Genomic DNA, 19,093 nt, shown 5'->3' with positions numbered 1-19,093 from the left:
GTGCGCGGCTGCTGGCGCTCGGCTGGGGGGGGTCGTGTCCGGAGGAAGGAAGGAGGGAGGCAGGGAGGGGGGCACGGCTGGGCGCTGCCCGCGGGGTCTGCGAAGCCACCCCCGGCACAAGGCAGGAGGGCGAGGCTGCTCCGCTCCTGCCCGGGAAGGTGCCCGGAGTTTGTGGAGTTCCGACGCGGCTTTGGCTGCCTTCGAGGTGCTGGGTGGCGAAGGGAAGGGAATTGTTCGCGAATTATTATAGCGAACCGTTTGACAGGTAATGAATTTGGGAGTTGAAAAGCAGGAGTTTTCTGGAGGAAATATGACAATCTCAGAAGAGGTTTTTTTTTTTTCTTCTTTTTTTTTTTTTTCTCTACGCTCAGCGTAAAAACCATCGTGTCGCTGAGACCGAATATATCAGGAGCGGGAGGGAGGAAGGGGCTTGTGGGAAGCCAAAGAGGCAACAAAAAGGAAAAATTTGTAAATAATAGTAAGACAAAAATATTTGGTATGGAATTGGTAGTATACGCTGTTTCTTTAAAACGTTTTTCAGAATCTGGTAAATTTTGATGTAGCATAAGGAAGGCTGTAAGCTTTCAAACTTCATTGTGTTAACTGTCGACACAAAATTGTTAATTATGCAAGTCTTTTGCTATTAGGATCTAGAAATCTGTATTTTTATAGCCATTTCTGTTGGTTTATCAATAGCTAGTGCTTAAACAACCTGCACAAAAGCTGCAGCAGCTAAATATCCTATCCTGTCTATTTTATTTAAAATGTTTACCTGTACCTCTTGCATGTAAGAAAGCAATCTTTGTTTCTTTTCCTCTCTAAAGAGCTGTTTCCATTTGGGGGAGAACCATGAGATGAGTTTTTAAACTATTTTTTCATTTAGGTGCTAGAAGGTGCGCAAAATCATAGGGTTTCTTAAAATTACATAATTTAGACAAGTTGTAATGATGGATGTAATTTTAACACTTTGGGTTTCTAAAGGGCGTAACTGCCAAGTGGTATTTTTAAAATTCTGTGCTTGTTGAAACTAGCAATGCAAAAATGAGAGAAGGGGAAAAAAAAATCTTGATATGAAGGTGTCCAAATAGCGGTTCCCAGTTAGAGGGTCTTGTGTTTGAGGGCAGTCGGTCTGGAATTTGGGAAGGAAAATACCCTAGTGCCCTTGTTAGTTTTTTTCTCCCTCTGTACTTCTGTTCTAAATGTGCAGTTGACATAGTCCACCAGTAGTAGTAGAAGAGTGTCATCAGTAAAAGGGAAGGATCCTTCAGCGAGAGGGATGGGATCTACTTTGGAGCAATTTTAGCGCAGATGGTAGGCTCTCTTTCTGCCAGCGCAGCCCATCTTAAACCACTTACAATGTCCTAGTATTTCTTCTGTGTTATTTGGGAGGAGGCATTCCTAGATTGTAAACTGTGGAAGAAATATGTTAGTCTTTAGTTTGTACGTTTGTTTGTTTTGCTCCATTGTTTAAGCGTGTATTTAAGAAATTGTAATTATATTTCACGTCTATAAATGAGAGGGTCCATAGAACGCTTTGGGTAAATATGGTTAGGTATCTGGATTTAGGTTACTGTAATTTCACACAATGTTATTTTTTTCCGCTGTGGAAGAGGGGAAGAAGAAATAAATGAACACTGACTGAAAGAAGCTAAGTGAACTGATCTGTGGATTTGAGTCACGTTGGACTAATGATATAGGAAGGACTTGGCTGGATTGAAACTTGAAATAATTCTGGAGAATAAAACGGCTTAGTATGGCAGAAGACCTGTCTTAGTTAGAAACCTTATTTGAGTCGAAGTGAATGCGGTTTACCTTAAATTGGTTACTGTGGGCAGCGAAGCTTTTGCAGGGTTTATTTTAGAAAGTTAGCCAAGTTTCTCAGATAACCTGTTGATGTCATTCTGAGTATTCAGGGCCTAAGTGCTGCTTCAGAGAACTAGAAGCAGCCTGCAAGGCTGTAAACAATGCCATACCTCCTTGCCTCCCTCAGTCCTGCAGGCACAGCAAACGCAGCAGCTGGTTAGTTCTGGCTGTTGTGGAAGTAGTGTCGGACAGCACTGGGAAATGGGGAAACCTGGAGTAGTTTGTGAGCTCAGTTTTTTGCCTGAATAAGAAATATTTCAGTTTTGTAATGTGTGGCTCATTATGCCTTGCATGTGAGATGCTTGTGTGTTTCAGCTTGTTTTTTTAAAAAAACATGTTTTCTAAAAGCGTAAGTCATCACACTTTGTTCACGTTACTAAAACCTGATTTTTTATTTTTAAAGGCCTTAACACCAGGACTTGCTTTTCCTTCTTGCCGAAACCTCCCTTACTTTGCTTTAATTTAAACAGCATGTGCTGACGTAAATGCTGTGTAACTTCTCAATGCACAAAGTGGCTTTATTTTTCACATCTTTTATTTTTGAAAAAGATATTATTTAATGTATTTAATAATTGTGTTCTTAATTGATCACGTGGAACAAAAGTCAGAATCTCAGCCCATGGTAATATGGGGGAGCTCTGGTGTATTGCATTCAGATTTGATTTCTTCAGCTCTGATAAAGGAACCAGAGAAAATAAATGCATCGTTCCTCCTTCATATTTTTTCTTGTATGCTTTGCTGCTAGTGTAGAAAGGCAGATGCACCCGGTATTTGAGTTGAGCAGGCAATATGTTACTGAAGTGGCACTGAGTGGGGGCGTAGTTTAACTCTGTCTCCTATCAGACAAAATGACCTCGCCTTTGGAGCGTTTATTCAGGTTCTGAAATATTTAAATCTAGATGACGTTTTCCCTGAAAGTTTATAAAGTGCTTTTGGTGTCTTGTTCAGCTTGTAAGATTACAGCAAGACATTATTTCTTTTGCTTTTTTTCCCCAAAGTTGATCCTACTGATCTTCCAGTAAAAAGAGATCAGGCATTTTTTGGGGGGGTCAGCTAATCAAAATAGATTTTAGATCGTTGATACAGTAGCTAATGAATGAACAAAATGGCCTTATTAAGAGTTAAAGACAGGCTTCTGCTGTGTAACATGACAGTTATACCTCCCCCTGTTAGTTCTGTGCCCTGTGATGGGGAACCAGCTAATAAATACTGCTATGGAGGTTGAAGTTGGTAGTCTGCAGTAGTGCTGCCTGCTTTGTTGTAAAGTAAGCTGATCTAGGTTGCTACCTCTTACACCCCCCTCACCTCATGTGTTCTTGTTTTAACACTTGTTCTTTCAAGTTACCGCTTATGGAAGTGAAAGGGAGGTTTTTATTTTTTCTTTCACGTTCTCCATTTTTTTGATTATGAACGCTCTTGTTTAAACTTACATTTAATGGTTTTGTGAGAAAGTTCCTAAAGAAAAACCCGTTCAAGTTAAATCTGGAAAAATAACCCCCTGAGTTGTCTGCGCTTCCATTTGATACTGAAGGGGAATTACTGTCCTGCAAGAGAGCTCAGTTCCTGAGATTTCTGGCTGGTCTGGTCTCAGAACTTTGATGCAGAGGAATATGGAACCTTTTCTAGAGAAAACACTTGGGTCTTGTTCGCCCCGTGTTGTAACAGTACAGGTGTGCCCGTACGATGAGAAAAAAATACATCCTTCTTAACAAGAGCATGATTAATTGAACTCTCTTTAATGGAATTGACATTATTCCATGAAATTATTGTTTAAGGAATCATTAACATTATTTCATGGAATGTGTATTCGAATTGCTCATGGTGCTTAATTGGGTAGGTGTCCCAGTTATGTTCATCTGTGTCCCTGAAGAGGTTTTCTATTCTGCTGAGGTCCTTATGGACCAACCCAAAGGCTTGAGGGTGCGTTTTGTATTGCTTTGTGCCCAGCAGGGGTTTCGCTAGTAGCTATTAAATATTGTTACAGCCTATTGTAAGCATATTAAGTTAAAAGTAGTGTTAGGAGTTAGCAGCTGAGCACAGTTGTATAAAGGTGATTTAAAGAACTAAATAATGGTGAGAAAAATGTGTTTTCCTTCACTGTAGTGGTTGGAGATACCCTAAAAATGGGGGTGAAATGGGTATATCTTTGCTTTTGATACTTGTATGACAGTGACTAGGGGAGGAGGATTTTTTTCCATTTCCTTTAAATCCCTGCAAGAGTTTTTGAAACTTGGCCTCATTTGAACACCAGATTGCTTCCAGTATTGTAATTTGGGATTGCATGGGTTGGACTAAGGCTATTTTTATTGTTTGAAAGCTAGCCGCAGACCTGTGAGGATACATAGGAGTGGATACATTGTCATGATGCATGTACTAATACTTGCAAGCTGTGGTCAGTCTCAATGTTGAGTGCTATACCAATATGCATAGGCCTGATCTTGTTATTTTCTGTGATGATTTATGATGTTTGGAAGGCCAAGGGCAATAAATTATTAAACTTTTAGCTATATAATTACGTAAGCACATCTATAACTGAGCTGTGCTTTGGTCGTGCCGTTAAACATTGCTTTAATGACGAACCTGGCATAGAGAGTTGAGAGAAAGGATTCAGGGGTGATAATTTTGGTATCCCTTACGATGTGTAGGAACACATTGCACATGTAAAAAGATGGGTATGGAAGAACTACAGTTTTAAAAGGAGAGAATAAGCAACCAGGTTCAGCCTTTTGAACCTTGAGGGAGGGATGCGTGCATGGGCACACAGTGAGGGGTGTTAAAGTGCAGAACAGGCTTGCTTTGGTGAAGTGTCTGTTAGAGACCACTGAAAGGTGTCAGGGTGAAGTGAGTCTTTTTTTGCTTTGCTCGTGCAAAATTTGTAATACTTAAGGAGGCTGAGAAAGAAGTAGGAATAATAGCAATGAGGGCTTTTCTTTCCTCATGTATCAAAGAAAAGTGACAGTACTTTTAAGCGAGCATCTTTCTACAGATATTTTGAACTGTATTTCGTTGATGGTCTTAGTGGTGTGGAAAACTTCTATAGCATAGCTCAGAAGCATTGAGGTTATCAACATTAAGGATGTCTTTTTTTTGGTATCATTCTTTCACAGCAACTGCCCTCTTCCTGATATGACTGCATGCATCCTGTTTTAAAAACTGTAAGCTGACAAGAATGAGTGCTAGTAAGCTGGTCTGTGTAGCAGTTCAGAAATGGTGCTTTTTCCATTGTGAGCTTTCAAAGCACTGAGTCTGCCAAGAATATTTAAGAAAATTGGATGTTCCCTCGTCACTGTGCTCGTGTTGTGCTGTCACACAGTGAGGGTAATAAACTAAATTTTTGAGCAATTGAATTTTTTTCCTTGAAGGTGTTAAAATTTATGTGTAGTAATATGAGGTTTTAATTGCAAACAGGATGTCTTAAATCTACACTCAGAAGCCACTTTGTTTCAGGGTAAAAGAAGGGAAAGTAAAAGGTATGGCAGGAGATAGAGTATTTCACGTGGTGTGTGCAGAAAGGGAAGTTGCTTTTTCCTATGTTTTTGTGCCTGTAGGCTGTAAATTTATCTTTGTTAGTCTGGGTTGGATGATGCACTTATTAGCTTGGCTAGTCAGCTTTTGGGAGTTAAAGTTTTGGATTGCAGAAGAAGGATTTCCTTTGAGACTCCTTGATACCCTCTCTGTTCTATTTCTGTCAGAGCACCAGGGCCTTTTTTTTTTTTCTTTTCCCTTTTTGGTCCTCTTGTTCTCCTTACCTTTGTTCTTAGCATGCCAAATGGTGGTGTCTTCCTTTTTGTTACTGAAACGTACATCGAGATGTCTGTTTTGATGTTGGGCTCAGCTATGGAAAAAAGTGCCAGCGGTAAAGGTATCAATGGTTACCACAAAGAAGTGCTAAATTAAAAGAAGTCTGAGGGAAGGAGGCAAAACCATGGCTGGCTGGGGAGAGATGTGGCAGTAGGTGGAGGCAGGTATTCGCTGCATACTGGAGGTGTGGAACGTGGGGTGTTGTGCGGTAACTCTAGTTCGTAACACAAATGCTCTGAAAATTCACAAGGAGTGTGTAGAGCGTGCAGTAACAGTGCTGGGTATCAAAGAATAATTTTTGGTTTTGTGTAGGTGGTTATTGTTGTCTTCGTCACAAATACGGAGACTGCTAACCTGGATTGCTGTCAAAAAGTACTGGGGAGCTATCAACCGAATTAACTGACGTTTTTAGCATATTTTTGCTGTTTGACCAAACCCATGTTACATAACTAACTAGAAATACAGCACGCTTGTTCTTAATGGAAGCCACAGAAAAATTCAAGTTCTTCAGACTTTGTCATGGGTTTACTATGAGCTGAAACGTGAGGGGAGGGTGGCAATGGCAAGAGTTACCATAACATACTCTTGTCAAATAATGTTTTGTTTTCGTTTGAAAAAGAAGCTATTGGTCAATGTTTCTCTATCACTTCATGCTGTTAATTCAGTAGCTTCAAAGAACTGATAAAATGTGATGTTGAAATGATAGAAATTTTTGGATTTAAAGACATAAATGATGGATGTTTGTGAATGCTGGAGTCATTTAGCTCCTTTATGAAAATATAGGGAAAGCCCTTTCAAAGACAAATAATTTGTTAAAGCAATGAAATAGAGCTATGTGAGCTGACCATGTCAAATGCTATCATTGTCTTTCCATGCTGAAAGATGCTCCTGGTGACTCCTAGTTGTTTTTTTTTTTTTTTTTTTACATGCTTATATCTATGTAGGGGACTTGGATTCGCAGTGAGGTGAAATCAATCCTGACAGCATGCAGTTCCCCACTAGCTGCTCCTAGTAAATCTGTGTGCAGGTACTTTTGGGCGTGCCCTGTGTGCCAGCCTTCTAGATCAGTGGGTTGCAGTCTTTTTTTTCTGTTTGTCACTTCAGCAAAAGCATAAGGGGAATCTACAGAGTCCTTTAACTGTCAAGTTAAGCCTAACGGTGACATGCTTGCTTTTATAGTTAGCTTTGGAGGCTGGCCTAGATTAGTCTATGAAACCTGTTGTCAAGCGCGTGAGTATTTACAGTGAGCGCTGTTGTGCACTAGCACAAGATGCTTATATAAAAACTTGGACCAGATTCTTTCAGAAAGTAACTGGATATGGTCATTCAAAAGGGGATTGAAATTTTGAGTATGAAGAGGCCCAGGTAAAAAAAAAAAATCCGTTTTTAAAAACGGAGAAAAGGACTTGCCCCGTGTTTATGATCCCAGCCCAAAGTACTGCGTGGTCATGTTAGGAGCCCCTGCAGCACCCTCTGGTGATCCAAACATGCTTGTGCAGCAGTTGGGGTCCTGGCTGAGCTTCCGAATGAGCCTAGCCATCGTGTGTTGGTGCAGGGCTGAAGGACGTGCTTTAGAACAAGCTTGGTCTACAGCCAGCTTGATGTTAGTGATGGGTGCTCTTGGGTTTTGCTGCCTTTTTTTTGTCTTTACCTTCTGATTTTTTGTCTAGGAGGAGACAGAAGTCATTAAAAGATCTGTAGACTGTCTTGGCAATATCGGCTGTAGGCAAGCGTAACGAGTGTGATTTCGTGAGATGAAAGGCTTCCAGCATCATGGCTGTGTTGCTCAGGAGCAAATGCAGCATGGTATGGGGAAGAGGGAAGGATGCAGAGAATGTCTATATTAAAATTGTTATTCTGTATATTACAGCCCATTTTATGTATGATGTTAAAACATGGCCTGCAGAAACTGAAGTTACCTTATTACTTACCCAATATGAAAAGCGCTAAACTTAAATCCAGTCTAAACAAAATAGTAAGGTAGTGGTTTTGCAAGGAACAAAACTTGCAGAACTTTTCATTTTCTTTAGTTTTCGACTCTTCCATTATTCCCTGATCTTCCAGAACTTTCCTTCTGTACAGTGCATTTCTCTTAAATTCGTTATCTTAAATGGCCGCTAGCTGTGGCTGGGCTGGGTAGGGGTGGCTGCTGCCTGCCCGAGTGATCCACCAGGAGCTGCTGCCTCTCACGTCGCCGCAGATGAGGTGCTGTGCTTGGGGTGTGTGCAACCGCCAAGTCCAAATCTCTGGAGCATTGCACTAGGTTGAAACTGGCCAAATAAATCAGAAGCTATTAATGAGGAAGAATAGACTGGGCCAAAGGAAATCTTATTTTATTCAACCAAGCTGAAAAAACTGTTGGTGATAGGTCCTTCTTCAAGATTTTACTGCCATTGTTGATAATCCTTTATTCTTAGATAAGTAAACTCTTATTTCTTAGAAGTTTTTATTTGATTTTATGGAAGTAAACTCTTAAAGGTAGGACCACTTCAAACCGTGCCTTTGGTTTCTTATTTTGCCTTGCTTTTAGTGTACTTGATTTGATCTAAATGTCATAGCGGGCTGTGATTCATTCATTCAGCAAAGTTAAATCTTAATAGATCTTCAGTTTGATGATGCCTGCTTAAAAGTATATGGGAGGATGTTAGTAAAGTATATGTGATCTCTTAACCAGAGAGTCTGGTCAGGTTGCCATCTGCAAAATACTGTAATGGTTTGGGGATTTTGAGTGCAAAATAGGATTTGCTTCTTGTGATCTAGAGTTTGAGCTCAATGGCTTGCGATCACTACTGCCTGTCCTCTGTTGCTATTTCCCTTGTCAGACTTTGGACCATAATTGTATACGACGGTTTTACACCAGTTTTGGACAGCAGTTTGCTTTGTTTCTCCGCATGTCCTGGGGATGGGGGGTTATGTCCTGAGCAGGAGGTTATTTGCATGAAAGGAAGGCAGAAGACCTGTTTGTCTAGAAACCAGTCAGATTTCTGTTTCTGTGCCACGTGCATAATCTCCTCTGCGCTCCTCCTCCCTGCCAAGGAAAAGGAGCAGCTAAGAGGAGGGAAATCTTGTTTTGTTCTTATGAGACATTGATAACTTCATTAAAATCCCCACTCCCCTCACCCCGTGTATGTAAGGCTCTTATCTGTGTTTTATTGAGGACTTCAGGGATACTGTTTTTTTAGCATGGTGTTTTTAAGGCTGAATTGTTCAGTATCAAAACCTGCCATGGTGTTCCTGAAGGTACTGGCTGACTAGTTCTCAAAAGACGTTTCAACCTGCTTTTCCATCATACATTCTTCTGATGAAATGTTAATGAGAAGATGATCAGATAAACTTCTTGAAAACCTGGTACAACATACTCATCAGCTAAGGATTTTTCTTCGGATCTGTTTCATTTAAGGCATCTATATTTGTTTCTGTAGCTGTCTTGCATGAGTGAGATAATGCCTATGAGCAAGCCACAGAGATCGTGGTATGCTGTTCTTCTAAGGCTTGGATTACTAATTTTCTGAAGGCCTAACGAACAACAGCCCTTCATGTGAAGATTCTTTTGTGCCTGTTAAATCTGCTAGAAGCAGAATAAATTAAGTATTTGGATATCTAAAGTCACTCTCCCAGCTACAATTCTGTGTTCCTATCTGATGAGGAGTCCTCCAGGCTTCTTATCTTCAGTAGCTGAGATCACAGTTTTTGCCTCTGACCTATCTGTACTTTACTGCTTTTAATTTTTCATGGTCTCGTCTCTTTTAATCATAATGGCTTATAACGTGCTGCACTGGCATAATTAGTTTATCCTAAAACAGTCTGATCTGTTAGCAGTGTTGGACCAGGAAAGAGACAGCCAGCCCAGCAGTCATCAGGCACTCAAGGGTACATCAGCATTTGGGCCACAGGGGAGGAAGGAAGGAGTAGGTGAGAGTCTTTCAAAGCTGCAGTGGGGTCCTGAATGTGAATGTTTCAGCCCACCTGTGTATTTACAGATGGTTTTCTTCAGGACTTTGTGATGACAGGTAAAGTAACTAGAAAGGATCATTTTAAAAATTGTTTGAACAAAGATACAAGCGATGTAGAATTTAATAGAAAGACCAGTTCCTCAGATATCCCTTTGCTTAGGTTGTTTTTTGTATATGTAGCTTGCTTTATCAACTCTTACACTTGAGAGGGAGTGAGCCTTTCTAATCTTAGCTCAAATGCTTTCTTGTATTGGAGTTATAAGTATTTCTGGTCTCAGACCTTTAAATTTTGAAGTATCCCACCATTAATGTATCAGCTTACCTGGGACTATGTATCCAAGTTGGATTGCCTTATACAATTCTTAGCTTGCCTTTTCCATTAAAATCTCCTTACAAAGACAGATTCGGGCAAGGAAACATGGCTGTTGTAGTTATACTGATTCTGAAAGATAAAGTAAGCATTTAAAATGCATGCTTTTGGAAGAGCTTGTGCTGCAATTGTCTTTGTAGTTGCTACATTATTCGAGGGATTAGAATACTTTTTTCTTATTGTTATGTAGGGGAAGGAACTTGATATGAAATACATTCAAGATGCTGTTTGTCATGTGCTTTATTTCATGATTTCTGGAATGTGTTTAATTTTGATCTCTATAGAAGAATACCTCTTTTTCTGAAGTTGAGAAAAAGCAAGATTACGTGCCAAGTTGCCCAGCTTTTTGTTGATTAAAATCTGATTTCAGCTCTTAGTGTGATACACGTAGTCATTTGGTTAAATGCTTAGATCCTTACTAGCTGATGTTGGGGAAACAAACACTGGCGGCTCTGGACTGAAAGTAGAAAATGTTCCATTATTTCAGCATGTAAAATGATTTTTAGGGAGCGTTTGTTCTGCTTTTGGATTGATAAATCTGCACTGACAAGTTTGGGTCCTGATTTTTGATCTCAGGCCCTGTAACAAAACTTGTAGAAATGCTTTCTGAGGTCGCAGTTGAATTTGTACTTGCTACCTGGGCTCTCGTTGAAAGACAAACTTGGACTCTAACAAGCAACTAAAAAAAATCCACCTGGAAGTGAAACTCAAACATTATTAGGAGAATTTGGTTTACTACTACTGACCATGTGACAGGTAAATTTGATACAGTATTTTTCACCCAGGAAGTGAGAAAAATGGTTTTAAACACTATTGTGTGCGTTGAAGTCTTGTGCGTGCTGCAAGATTGTTTGAGGTTTTCCTGTAAATTGCAGCAACTTGAGAAGTCTTGAAGGTAGTTTATTTGTAAACTAGCTCTGTTTTATTTTGCTGGCGTTGCTGGCAGTCTGCTGTATACAGATAGTTACAGTAAATCTCAAGATTGGGAGGTGGAACTCACTTGCTTTTCTTCCTGGTATGGCTATACTTCACAAAAGCTTGGGATGGCCATCATGTTAATATGGTTCAGTTAGGTAGAAACAAAATTGTTCTGGTTACACTTCTAGACCAGATTAGGTGAAGTCAGCTTGGTCTGTGAATTTAGTACATCTTTTGAAATGTTTGGTTTCTTTTTTCACATTTCATTGTTTCTCCTACAGTCATTAACTGTAATTACAGTGAGATTGCAGTGAACTTGTTTCACTGTTGCTAAACCCTTGGTAGCAATGATGTAGGTGGTAGAGATCCTTGTCCTGTATTCTTTCTACAGTGTTTCCTTGTGCCTGTTACATCTACAATGAAAATGCTGTAAGCTGTCCTCATTGCCTGTGTGCTTGTTCCTTGTTACAGTATTAATGTGTGTGTCTTGGAAGGATTAGTACAGAGATTGTTAGAAGAGGAAGTCTAGCACAGAAACGCATCCTTTAGACTACTTGAAACATTGGAGAATTCTGACAGGGTTCCCATGGTAGTGAATGTGTTTTCTTCTAAACACATTAGTCAGATCTTGCTGTTGTCTTCCTTATAATGCAGCATGTTGGCTGTATTATAGTCAAGATACAAGTTGCCTTAGCAAAAACTTCTAGAGCTGTGTTTAAAAAAAGTGTAAAGCTGTGTTTGGCAAAAAAAAAAAAAAAAGGCTAACAGGTTGTAGTGGTCCCTCTGTATGTGTGTACAGAACTTTCTTCCCTTCTGTGGATTAGAAAGCTTACTTGAGTGGCAGTCTTTGTCTTTATTCTCTGCTGTACTACCATATTATAATTGTCTAACTCTTATTTTAGGGAGACAATATGAGCACAGCAAGTAATTAATCTGAGTGATACCTGATTGGATTAGCATTGGTTAGAGAACGTCTCTACAATCCTGCATTGCACAACTGTACATGTCTGTGAGAGAGCTGCAATAAATAATGAACTCAGCTCTTCAATCTAACGCGTGTAGCTCCAGATCTGTACTTTCACCGCCACTCTTAATTTCCGGAATGCCCCAGTGTGTTGAGATGCTCTCCTGGATTTCCAGGGTGGGAGCACAAGTGCAGGGAGCACAGGCGGTGTGCTGGTGGCCAAGGGGCAGGCACCAGGGGAGCGGTGCGTCCGGTAGGTCTGTGCCGTGTGCTCAGACATGTTACAGGCTCACAGGCCTTATCTGCATTTCGTGCACAGCAGCTTCCTTGGCTTATCTTAATAATGCTCACATTTGAAAGACTTGCTGAGCTACTCTGCTCGAGAACGTATGATGGGAAAAATATTACTAATTAGATCTGTCTTTAAGATTAGAAACCAAATTCAGGAAAATAGTCTTTTAGTCTGTTTAGCTAGAATTGCTCAGATCCCCTCCTAGATCAAAGGTAAAGCTATATTGTGATTAAAGGTGTGACTGCAATTTGTGTAGATAAATGTATGCAGGCTACCTTTAAACTAGTTAGTTTAGTGTTGCTGTGCAAGTCAATGACATGTTAGGATACCCACGGAGAGAAAGTATTTGCTTTGTTTTTATCCCTACTGCTTAGAAATCCACGGTGTCACAAAGTGCTCTTAATTGTAGTCCCTAAAGAGGACAAAGCTGTTTCTTAATGGAGAACGTTTCTTAAGAGTTGAATTTGTCATCTGTTAAGTGTTTGAGAGACTGAGTATGTTCAATTATGACTATTTGCGAGTGAGAAGTGGGTGGCAATGCACCTGCATTTGGAGGGGGGCATGTCTTATCACATGGTCTCGTGTGGTTTGTAGCTGTGAATTCCTGTTTCAGCTCTTGTTCACATCTTTAGCAGAAAATTACTGAAACTGATACATTCCAGTAAAACAAGTGACAGCCAGCACCAACCAACTTTTACTTTGTTTCCTTATTAAATGTGGTTTGGTCATTTTCTTGTGTTGGGAATGTATGATTCTCAAGGTTCTTGATTTAGCAGAAACTGCTTTATAAAATGTCTATCGAAGTTGGCATAAAATGCCTTCTAGAGTAGGCTTGAAACTCTTTAATTGTTATAGCAAATTTACATCAGTCTTTTTTTTTAAAAAAAGTAACACTTTTTTTCCTTATATACTTCATTTAGACAATTAGATTAAAATCAAGTTTGTGGCTTTCAGTAAAACTTGTAGCTCGAGAATCTGTCTGTACTCCGGATTGATGCTTCTGCTGAGAGAAGAAAGCTTTGGCTCAGTCGGCCCTCACAAATCATGAGAGCTGGTGAGCTCGGGGTTTTGGTTCACTTAGGACTCTGTGACAGAGGCTTCTGTAGAGCACGTCCAGATCTTGTGGCGCTGATAGCGGTTAGCTGGTGGTGGTAGTTCTACTGTGTTGTTGTTAGACCTGACCGAGTGGGTGCCTGGCTCTGAGAGGTCTCAGTTTTAACTGTGGGGCTTAATTCTGCAGAGCAGAACTTCCATTGGCTCCTTAGGGAAAAATATGGAAAAGAAAATAATTTTCCAGTGAGTGCTGTGTTTTTCCATTTGTTCTCAGTTCTTTAGCTGATACCTGTAGGTTAAATTACAAGTTTCAATTGTTGTCTGGAGGACTTTGCTAGGCAGTTGTTTTAGCAGCAAATGTTACTTTTATTGCCAAACCTTGCTTTGCTTGAGTGTTTAATTGTGGAGGAAATGTAAGATTGGTGCTTTGCCTTGCCATTGAACATGGTTGATTGCTTTCTGACCCTGGTGCAAATACCTTAAGCCTTGTCTTCCTGCCTAGGTGCAGGTTAACAATCTCCAGTCCTGTTCTGCCCTGTCACGCGGACAAGGAACCGTATTTTGAAGAGAAGAGGTGGCGTGCCGTGTGATACGGCTAAAATGAAGTGACGTAACCAATTGAAGCTATGTGGGGTGTGACTTGGTGTGAGGATTTGGAAGAGTGAATATTTCAGACTTTAGCTGTGTATTCCTTCTAATCTTTGTTGTTTTTTTTGTTTGGTTGGTTGTTTTTTTTGAGAGAGATGCAAGCAGACCAGAAGTATTTGAGTCCCAACTTTTCTGCCCTTCTCTGCTTTTTCTGTAGCTTTCATTCATTTCATTTCCCAGTGGGTAGATAAAAGTTTTCTGTTAAGACTTATCTAGTAAATCTGATCTACTCTCAGTAACTATCTTTTTTTTTATTTTCATAATATCTTCCCTTCTCCTTCTGATTTATCATGTAATGCTCTCAAGAATACAGTTTCAGATCGGTCAGCTGCATATATCACATGAACAGGGCTTTATTCCTTGTTTCCACTTTGTGTCTGGAAAAGTCTGTGTTCCCAAACTGACCAATTAAATATCAATTCTTTCAGGAAATATAACACTGTGATCTTAAAATCTGCATAGTTTCACATTTTCTATGTCATGTTTTTATTGTTAATCTTGTTTAGGTAGATTTTGATTTCTGTTGTTGCTTTTTGTTTGTTTTCTGAAATAAGAGTGAACTGTAACACATCAAACAGTTGCAGATAATTTAATGCCAAGTCTCCACCAAGGTCAGCATTTTTAAAATATTTTGTGTAATACTGAGCATTGTTCTTAGTCAAAACATGGTTCAAATGATCTGTAGAACCTTAATATTATTTGCTTGCAGTAGAAACATTTGTATTTCAGTGTTTACTGTATTGGTGAAATACCAGGTATCAAACTTCTGAATGTGTTGTATACTTGTAAAGTGCCATTACATCATCGTCGTTCTGTAGTGCTGTGACTTTCTAATAGTCGGTCAGAGTGGTATGTAATTCTGAAATCATCAAGATGGAAATAAGTTTTCAAATATCACGTAATGCCAAAATGGGTTCAAGCCTGATGCAATTAAAGTGATCGCTTAAATATCTGAGTAGTAACAAGTCAAGTGCCAGGTCTAGGAGGAAGCAGACAATGGGACCCTAATGGGCTAGGCTTGCCTTTTTGACGGTTACAAGGAGGTGAACCACAGTTCTTGAAAAAAGTGGTTTTTTTTTTTTTTTCTTTGCAACAACACTTTGTGCTCCCGTGGGTAGGGTATGGGGACTTCTTACCACCAGCTGCACAGTGCCCAGGTGGCCCAGATTGGGTATTCAAGCTATCAGGTGGAACGCTGCCCTGTACCAGTGCTTAGTCAACATGGTGCTACTTGACCACATAAAGAATCTTAATCATGCTTATGTGTGGCGTGAAGTAAATACAGGTTCTCCATGTAGTTAGTACAAGTGTTTCTCCTGGCTCATTAAAAAAATCCTTCCTGCTTTACAGAGGTGATGTGGTGCCTCCAGCATGGTCCCTTAGGCATTGTGTTATTTTTGAAGAATGTGAAGTGAGATGTACCTCAGTATGGTGTTGTAATCCTAAACTTTATAAAGCGTGAAAGCGATAACATGAACTTTTATATTTATTAATTTTACTGAAGTTGTAATGTCAGAAGGAAACCCAGTCAGTGTGTTGGGACCATGCCGTAAACTTGAGCTAGTTTGGTTTATAACCATTGAGTGAGTGAAATTGCAAAGGTACTAATATTTCTCTTCTGTAAAAACGTGATGTACTGTATCTCTGCCACTGTATTATTTGATAAACTGCTGCTTCATTAGTCTCTGCAGACTAATTTAAGGAACTACTCAGATTGCATAATGAGCAATCATTAAAATATCATCTACTCAAAATCCAGCTATTTATCACGGCATAGCTGTAGGTTTGCCTCCCTTTATGTTAGCTTGACCTGCCCAGGGCATACTTCCAGGTGTCCTCCTGACAGCGGGGAGAACCAGGGATGTCTGAACCATCTTGTGGAGTTGCTGCTCGAGTGGAACAGGTCCAGATGTGCTCATAGCATGCAGCAAACATACAGTTACACCTGAAGTAGGTACAGGAGATAACTTTAAACTAGCCACCATGGATGTGGTTTCGTTAGCAACAGTCTGAGATTTCCGTACGTGAGCTAGTGGCCTAAATATTTACGCAAAGGTCTGGATGTTCTCCCCTGCCTCCAGCTTCAGCGCTGAAGCTTATTGTGATTACACTGTTAGCGATGAGTATATGAGTTGAGGGAGTTAGGCTTTCCTCTGTGCTTCCGTAAAGGAAAGGATTAATGTGAATACAGCAGAATACAGATACTTTTCTAATCTGTTTTGAGCTCTGTGATCAAATCTATTTCCGTTTCATTTTGGCTTTCTCCGAGGCAGTGGGCTGCAGCAATGAACCATGATATCTGAGGTGCCCCCTATGTTAGTTCCTGGGCAGCTTTTAGAAGAGGTTGCCTTCCTTTGCCCATTGGGCTGGCATTCGCCATGGTATCAGTTCTTGTGGTATGACATAGCAAAGTGTAGCGACAGAGGTTGATTAAATATTTGAAGTGTGTACTCAGTTTTGACAACTCAGATTTGTTTGCACTTGTTATATGCCAATGTGTGTATATTTATATGTCAATATATGTAGTGACAATGTGTGTCTATATATCAATATCTTTTGTAGAGAACATCTGCTATGAAATTGTTAGAACAGCATGCCATGAAGCTTATTATGTGTTCTAGTAGCTTTTGTGTACCCAGTTGATTTAATAAACCACTAAAACATTTCGAATGTAGTTAAATGTCTTATCTGGTTAATAACGCGTCCAGTTCTGAATTCAATCCATCTTCTATGTCATGCATTATGGACTAGAATCTTGTAACTTTTTCCTTAAATTTGTTTAGTGAAAGAGTGAAAGACAAAGCAATTAGTCTTTGGAGTCTTGAATGTTAAAACCTCCCAATATAAATAATGAATGTGAGGGTTACATGTGTGTTCTCAAGCAGTGAGTGGGTTATGGTAGCACTGGCACACTTAGTGCTCGGTTGGCATAGCTTTTCCCTTTGGATGATAGTTTGGAATGTGCGGCCTCTTTGTATATTTGCTGTAGCAGAGCTAAACTCTAATGTCACTTGCAGGAGAAATTTAATACAAGGGGCCTGTACAGAACCGAGCTGCTGCCATGATAGCATGTGGTATATTTAGCATGCATGTGTCTAGTAACTGTGTGATCTTATGCATGTGAATGAAACAGAAATTCTCAGCAGTTATTTCCCTAATTATTTTCAGAGTTCTGTTAATTAAATAAAATGTTATCAGAGTATGACTCAGTTTTCAACTGAGAAGTAACCAACCGAGGGATCTGGAATGCTGAAGCCTTGTATTCTTATCTGCAGAAAACAGGAGTCAGAATTCAAAAATACTTGGAATTTTTTAAACCACCTTCATTTTAGGAGTATTTTGTTTGGATTTAGGCTCTTAGGATTCACCATTTTCTGCTGCCACGATGACTGAAGATTAATTTTTAAATGAAATATGAAAATAATGTGATTCTTAGGTGCTTAATCTATAAGAAAAGCTACAAATTGTGAATTCTCACAATGCCGTGATACTGTCAGAATTTCTTAGTGGTATCTGTGCTTAAAAGTTAATGTGTCATATACATTCTTTGCACATTTAACAGGTAGCCATTTAGGACATGGTGCTGGGAAGAGTGGCACATATAAATCCACTATCAGGACAGTGTAGCAAGGCAGATAATCTCTTCAATGCCACATAATCTCTCTGGTAGAGAATCCTTGTAAAATTTAATGCCAACTTTTTGGCTGGTGTGGTGCTTAAAGTGTGATATTGATGTTGGTTTACTGTTTAAGGTTTTTTGATGTCTTATTCTGTGTGGAAAGAGTGAGCTGGCTTGCATGTTGTGCCCAGTTTGTTGCGCGATACCATTTAGCATGCAGCAGCAAGGTTCTTCTTGCACTTCGAGAATGGGCCCAGATGAATAAAAATGTCCTAGGCTGGCTCCAAGCCCCAGAGTGCAGTTTTAATACTGAATGTGAGACAATTTCTAATGACCCATAGCTAAGGGATTTACTTAACCTCAGAGCTGCCTAATTGCATTCTGCAGGCTTCAAGTTTCAAGTGGGTTTAGAGTGCTTCGGGAGCTCCTTTCTTCTTCGTGTCCAGTGGTCACACACAATGCCTCGAATCTCTCGCCAGCAAGACTTGGCCAAAAGCATGAGAAATGAGTGGCTCCACGTCCCCCCGCTGTGAATTAAATTGTACATCTTCCAGCTGGTAACTTCTTTTTCCCACCGTTTCCTGTTGAAAAGACTGTAGGCACTTTCTTCCAGCTAGCAGGTGGTTGAAGTGTGTGGGGTTTTTTAATGGCACTTCTCTAGACTCACTGTCATTACAGACTAGTAAGCTCCTTCAGTTTGAAGATCAAGTTCCCTAGGTTTGGTAGGTACCGCATTAAGAAAAATTAGAAGGAAGCCCGGTAGACTTTCTTTTGAGTATTTTAATACTGCTTTACTATGTGTGCTATTAAACAGCCTTAAACAGAGCAGAAAACTGAAATTATCCTTTAATGTAGCAAAACAGTGTTATGCTCTCAAGTGTAGAGCTGTGTACCTTAGCATCCATGCTGTTTCCTAGGCCTCCATAATACAATTGTTGGAAGCCAAGGTTGGTGTTCTTAAGTGCTTCAAAATATCAAAATTCCTCTCACCCAAGGCTCCTGAATTAACTGCGTATGAAATCAACAGTGACCCCTTAGATTTGACGTTTTGTTTTTCACAGCATTAAAGCATTTCCATAGCAGTCTGGATCTGCGATGCTGCAGAAGCAGCAGTGATAATGCAGATCTCTGTCCAAGGTTGTCATTTGTTTGTAGTGGGTTTGTCAGTGCTACTGACAAATGTTTATTAATTTCAGTTTTGTGATTTTTTTAGCTTGCTTTTTCTTGTGGCTCTTGCAAATAAATTGCGGTTACAAGAACTGAGTCTCGTGCTTAATTGATTTTGCTTTCAGAGAGCCAAAGAATACCATGTTCTTCCTTGAAGTATCTTCCCTTAAAATGAAGCTTGGACAGTGAATGGGAACTGGTTTCTTTTTAATGTCTGCTTGAATCTACTAAATTAAAACAAACATGCCAACATGTCCATTTCTTTGTTCTACACTTGGTGGCATCAAATTGGATAAAATACCACAGATAAACTTAGTGTTAACTCTTTCTCCTGACGTCCTTCGTCATGTTTGTCCTTTGCTTTTGGGGATTTCCTGTTCTCCGTAGTGCCTTTCTTCAAACTGTATGGACTGAGCATCTCCCCTGAAGCTGACTGGGATTTGCT

The 19,093-nt window shown here is 39.9% G+C and overlaps 1 protein-coding gene across 6 annotated transcripts in view; it reads left to right on the top strand.

The window, feature by feature from the left end:
- MEF2A (myocyte enhancer factor 2A) overlaps nucleotides 1-19,093 on the top strand; it is an 88,017-nt gene that overhangs the window by 792 nt on the left and 68,132 nt on the right. Inside the window, exon 1 of one of the 6 annotated variants that reach the window (XM_083850404.1) lies at nucleotides 90-265. The exons of 4 other annotated variants lie outside the window; for them this stretch is intronic. The gene's annotated coding sequence lies outside the window, so the exon portion shown is untranslated. Of the gene's footprint in view, nucleotides 1-89; nucleotides 266-334; nucleotides 18,039-19,093 lie in introns of those variants that run through there. One more of the 6 variants, XM_083850403.1, reaches the window with a different exon arrangement.

This window comes from Anser anser (genome assembly GCF_964211835.1).
Source record: "Anser anser genome assembly, chromosome: 10".
NCBI classification, from domain to species: domain Eukaryota; kingdom Metazoa; phylum Chordata; class Aves; order Anseriformes; family Anatidae; genus Anser; species Anser anser.
The sequence above is the reverse complement of the archived record's forward strand: the minus strand, read 5'-3'. Positions and strand labels throughout refer to the sequence as shown.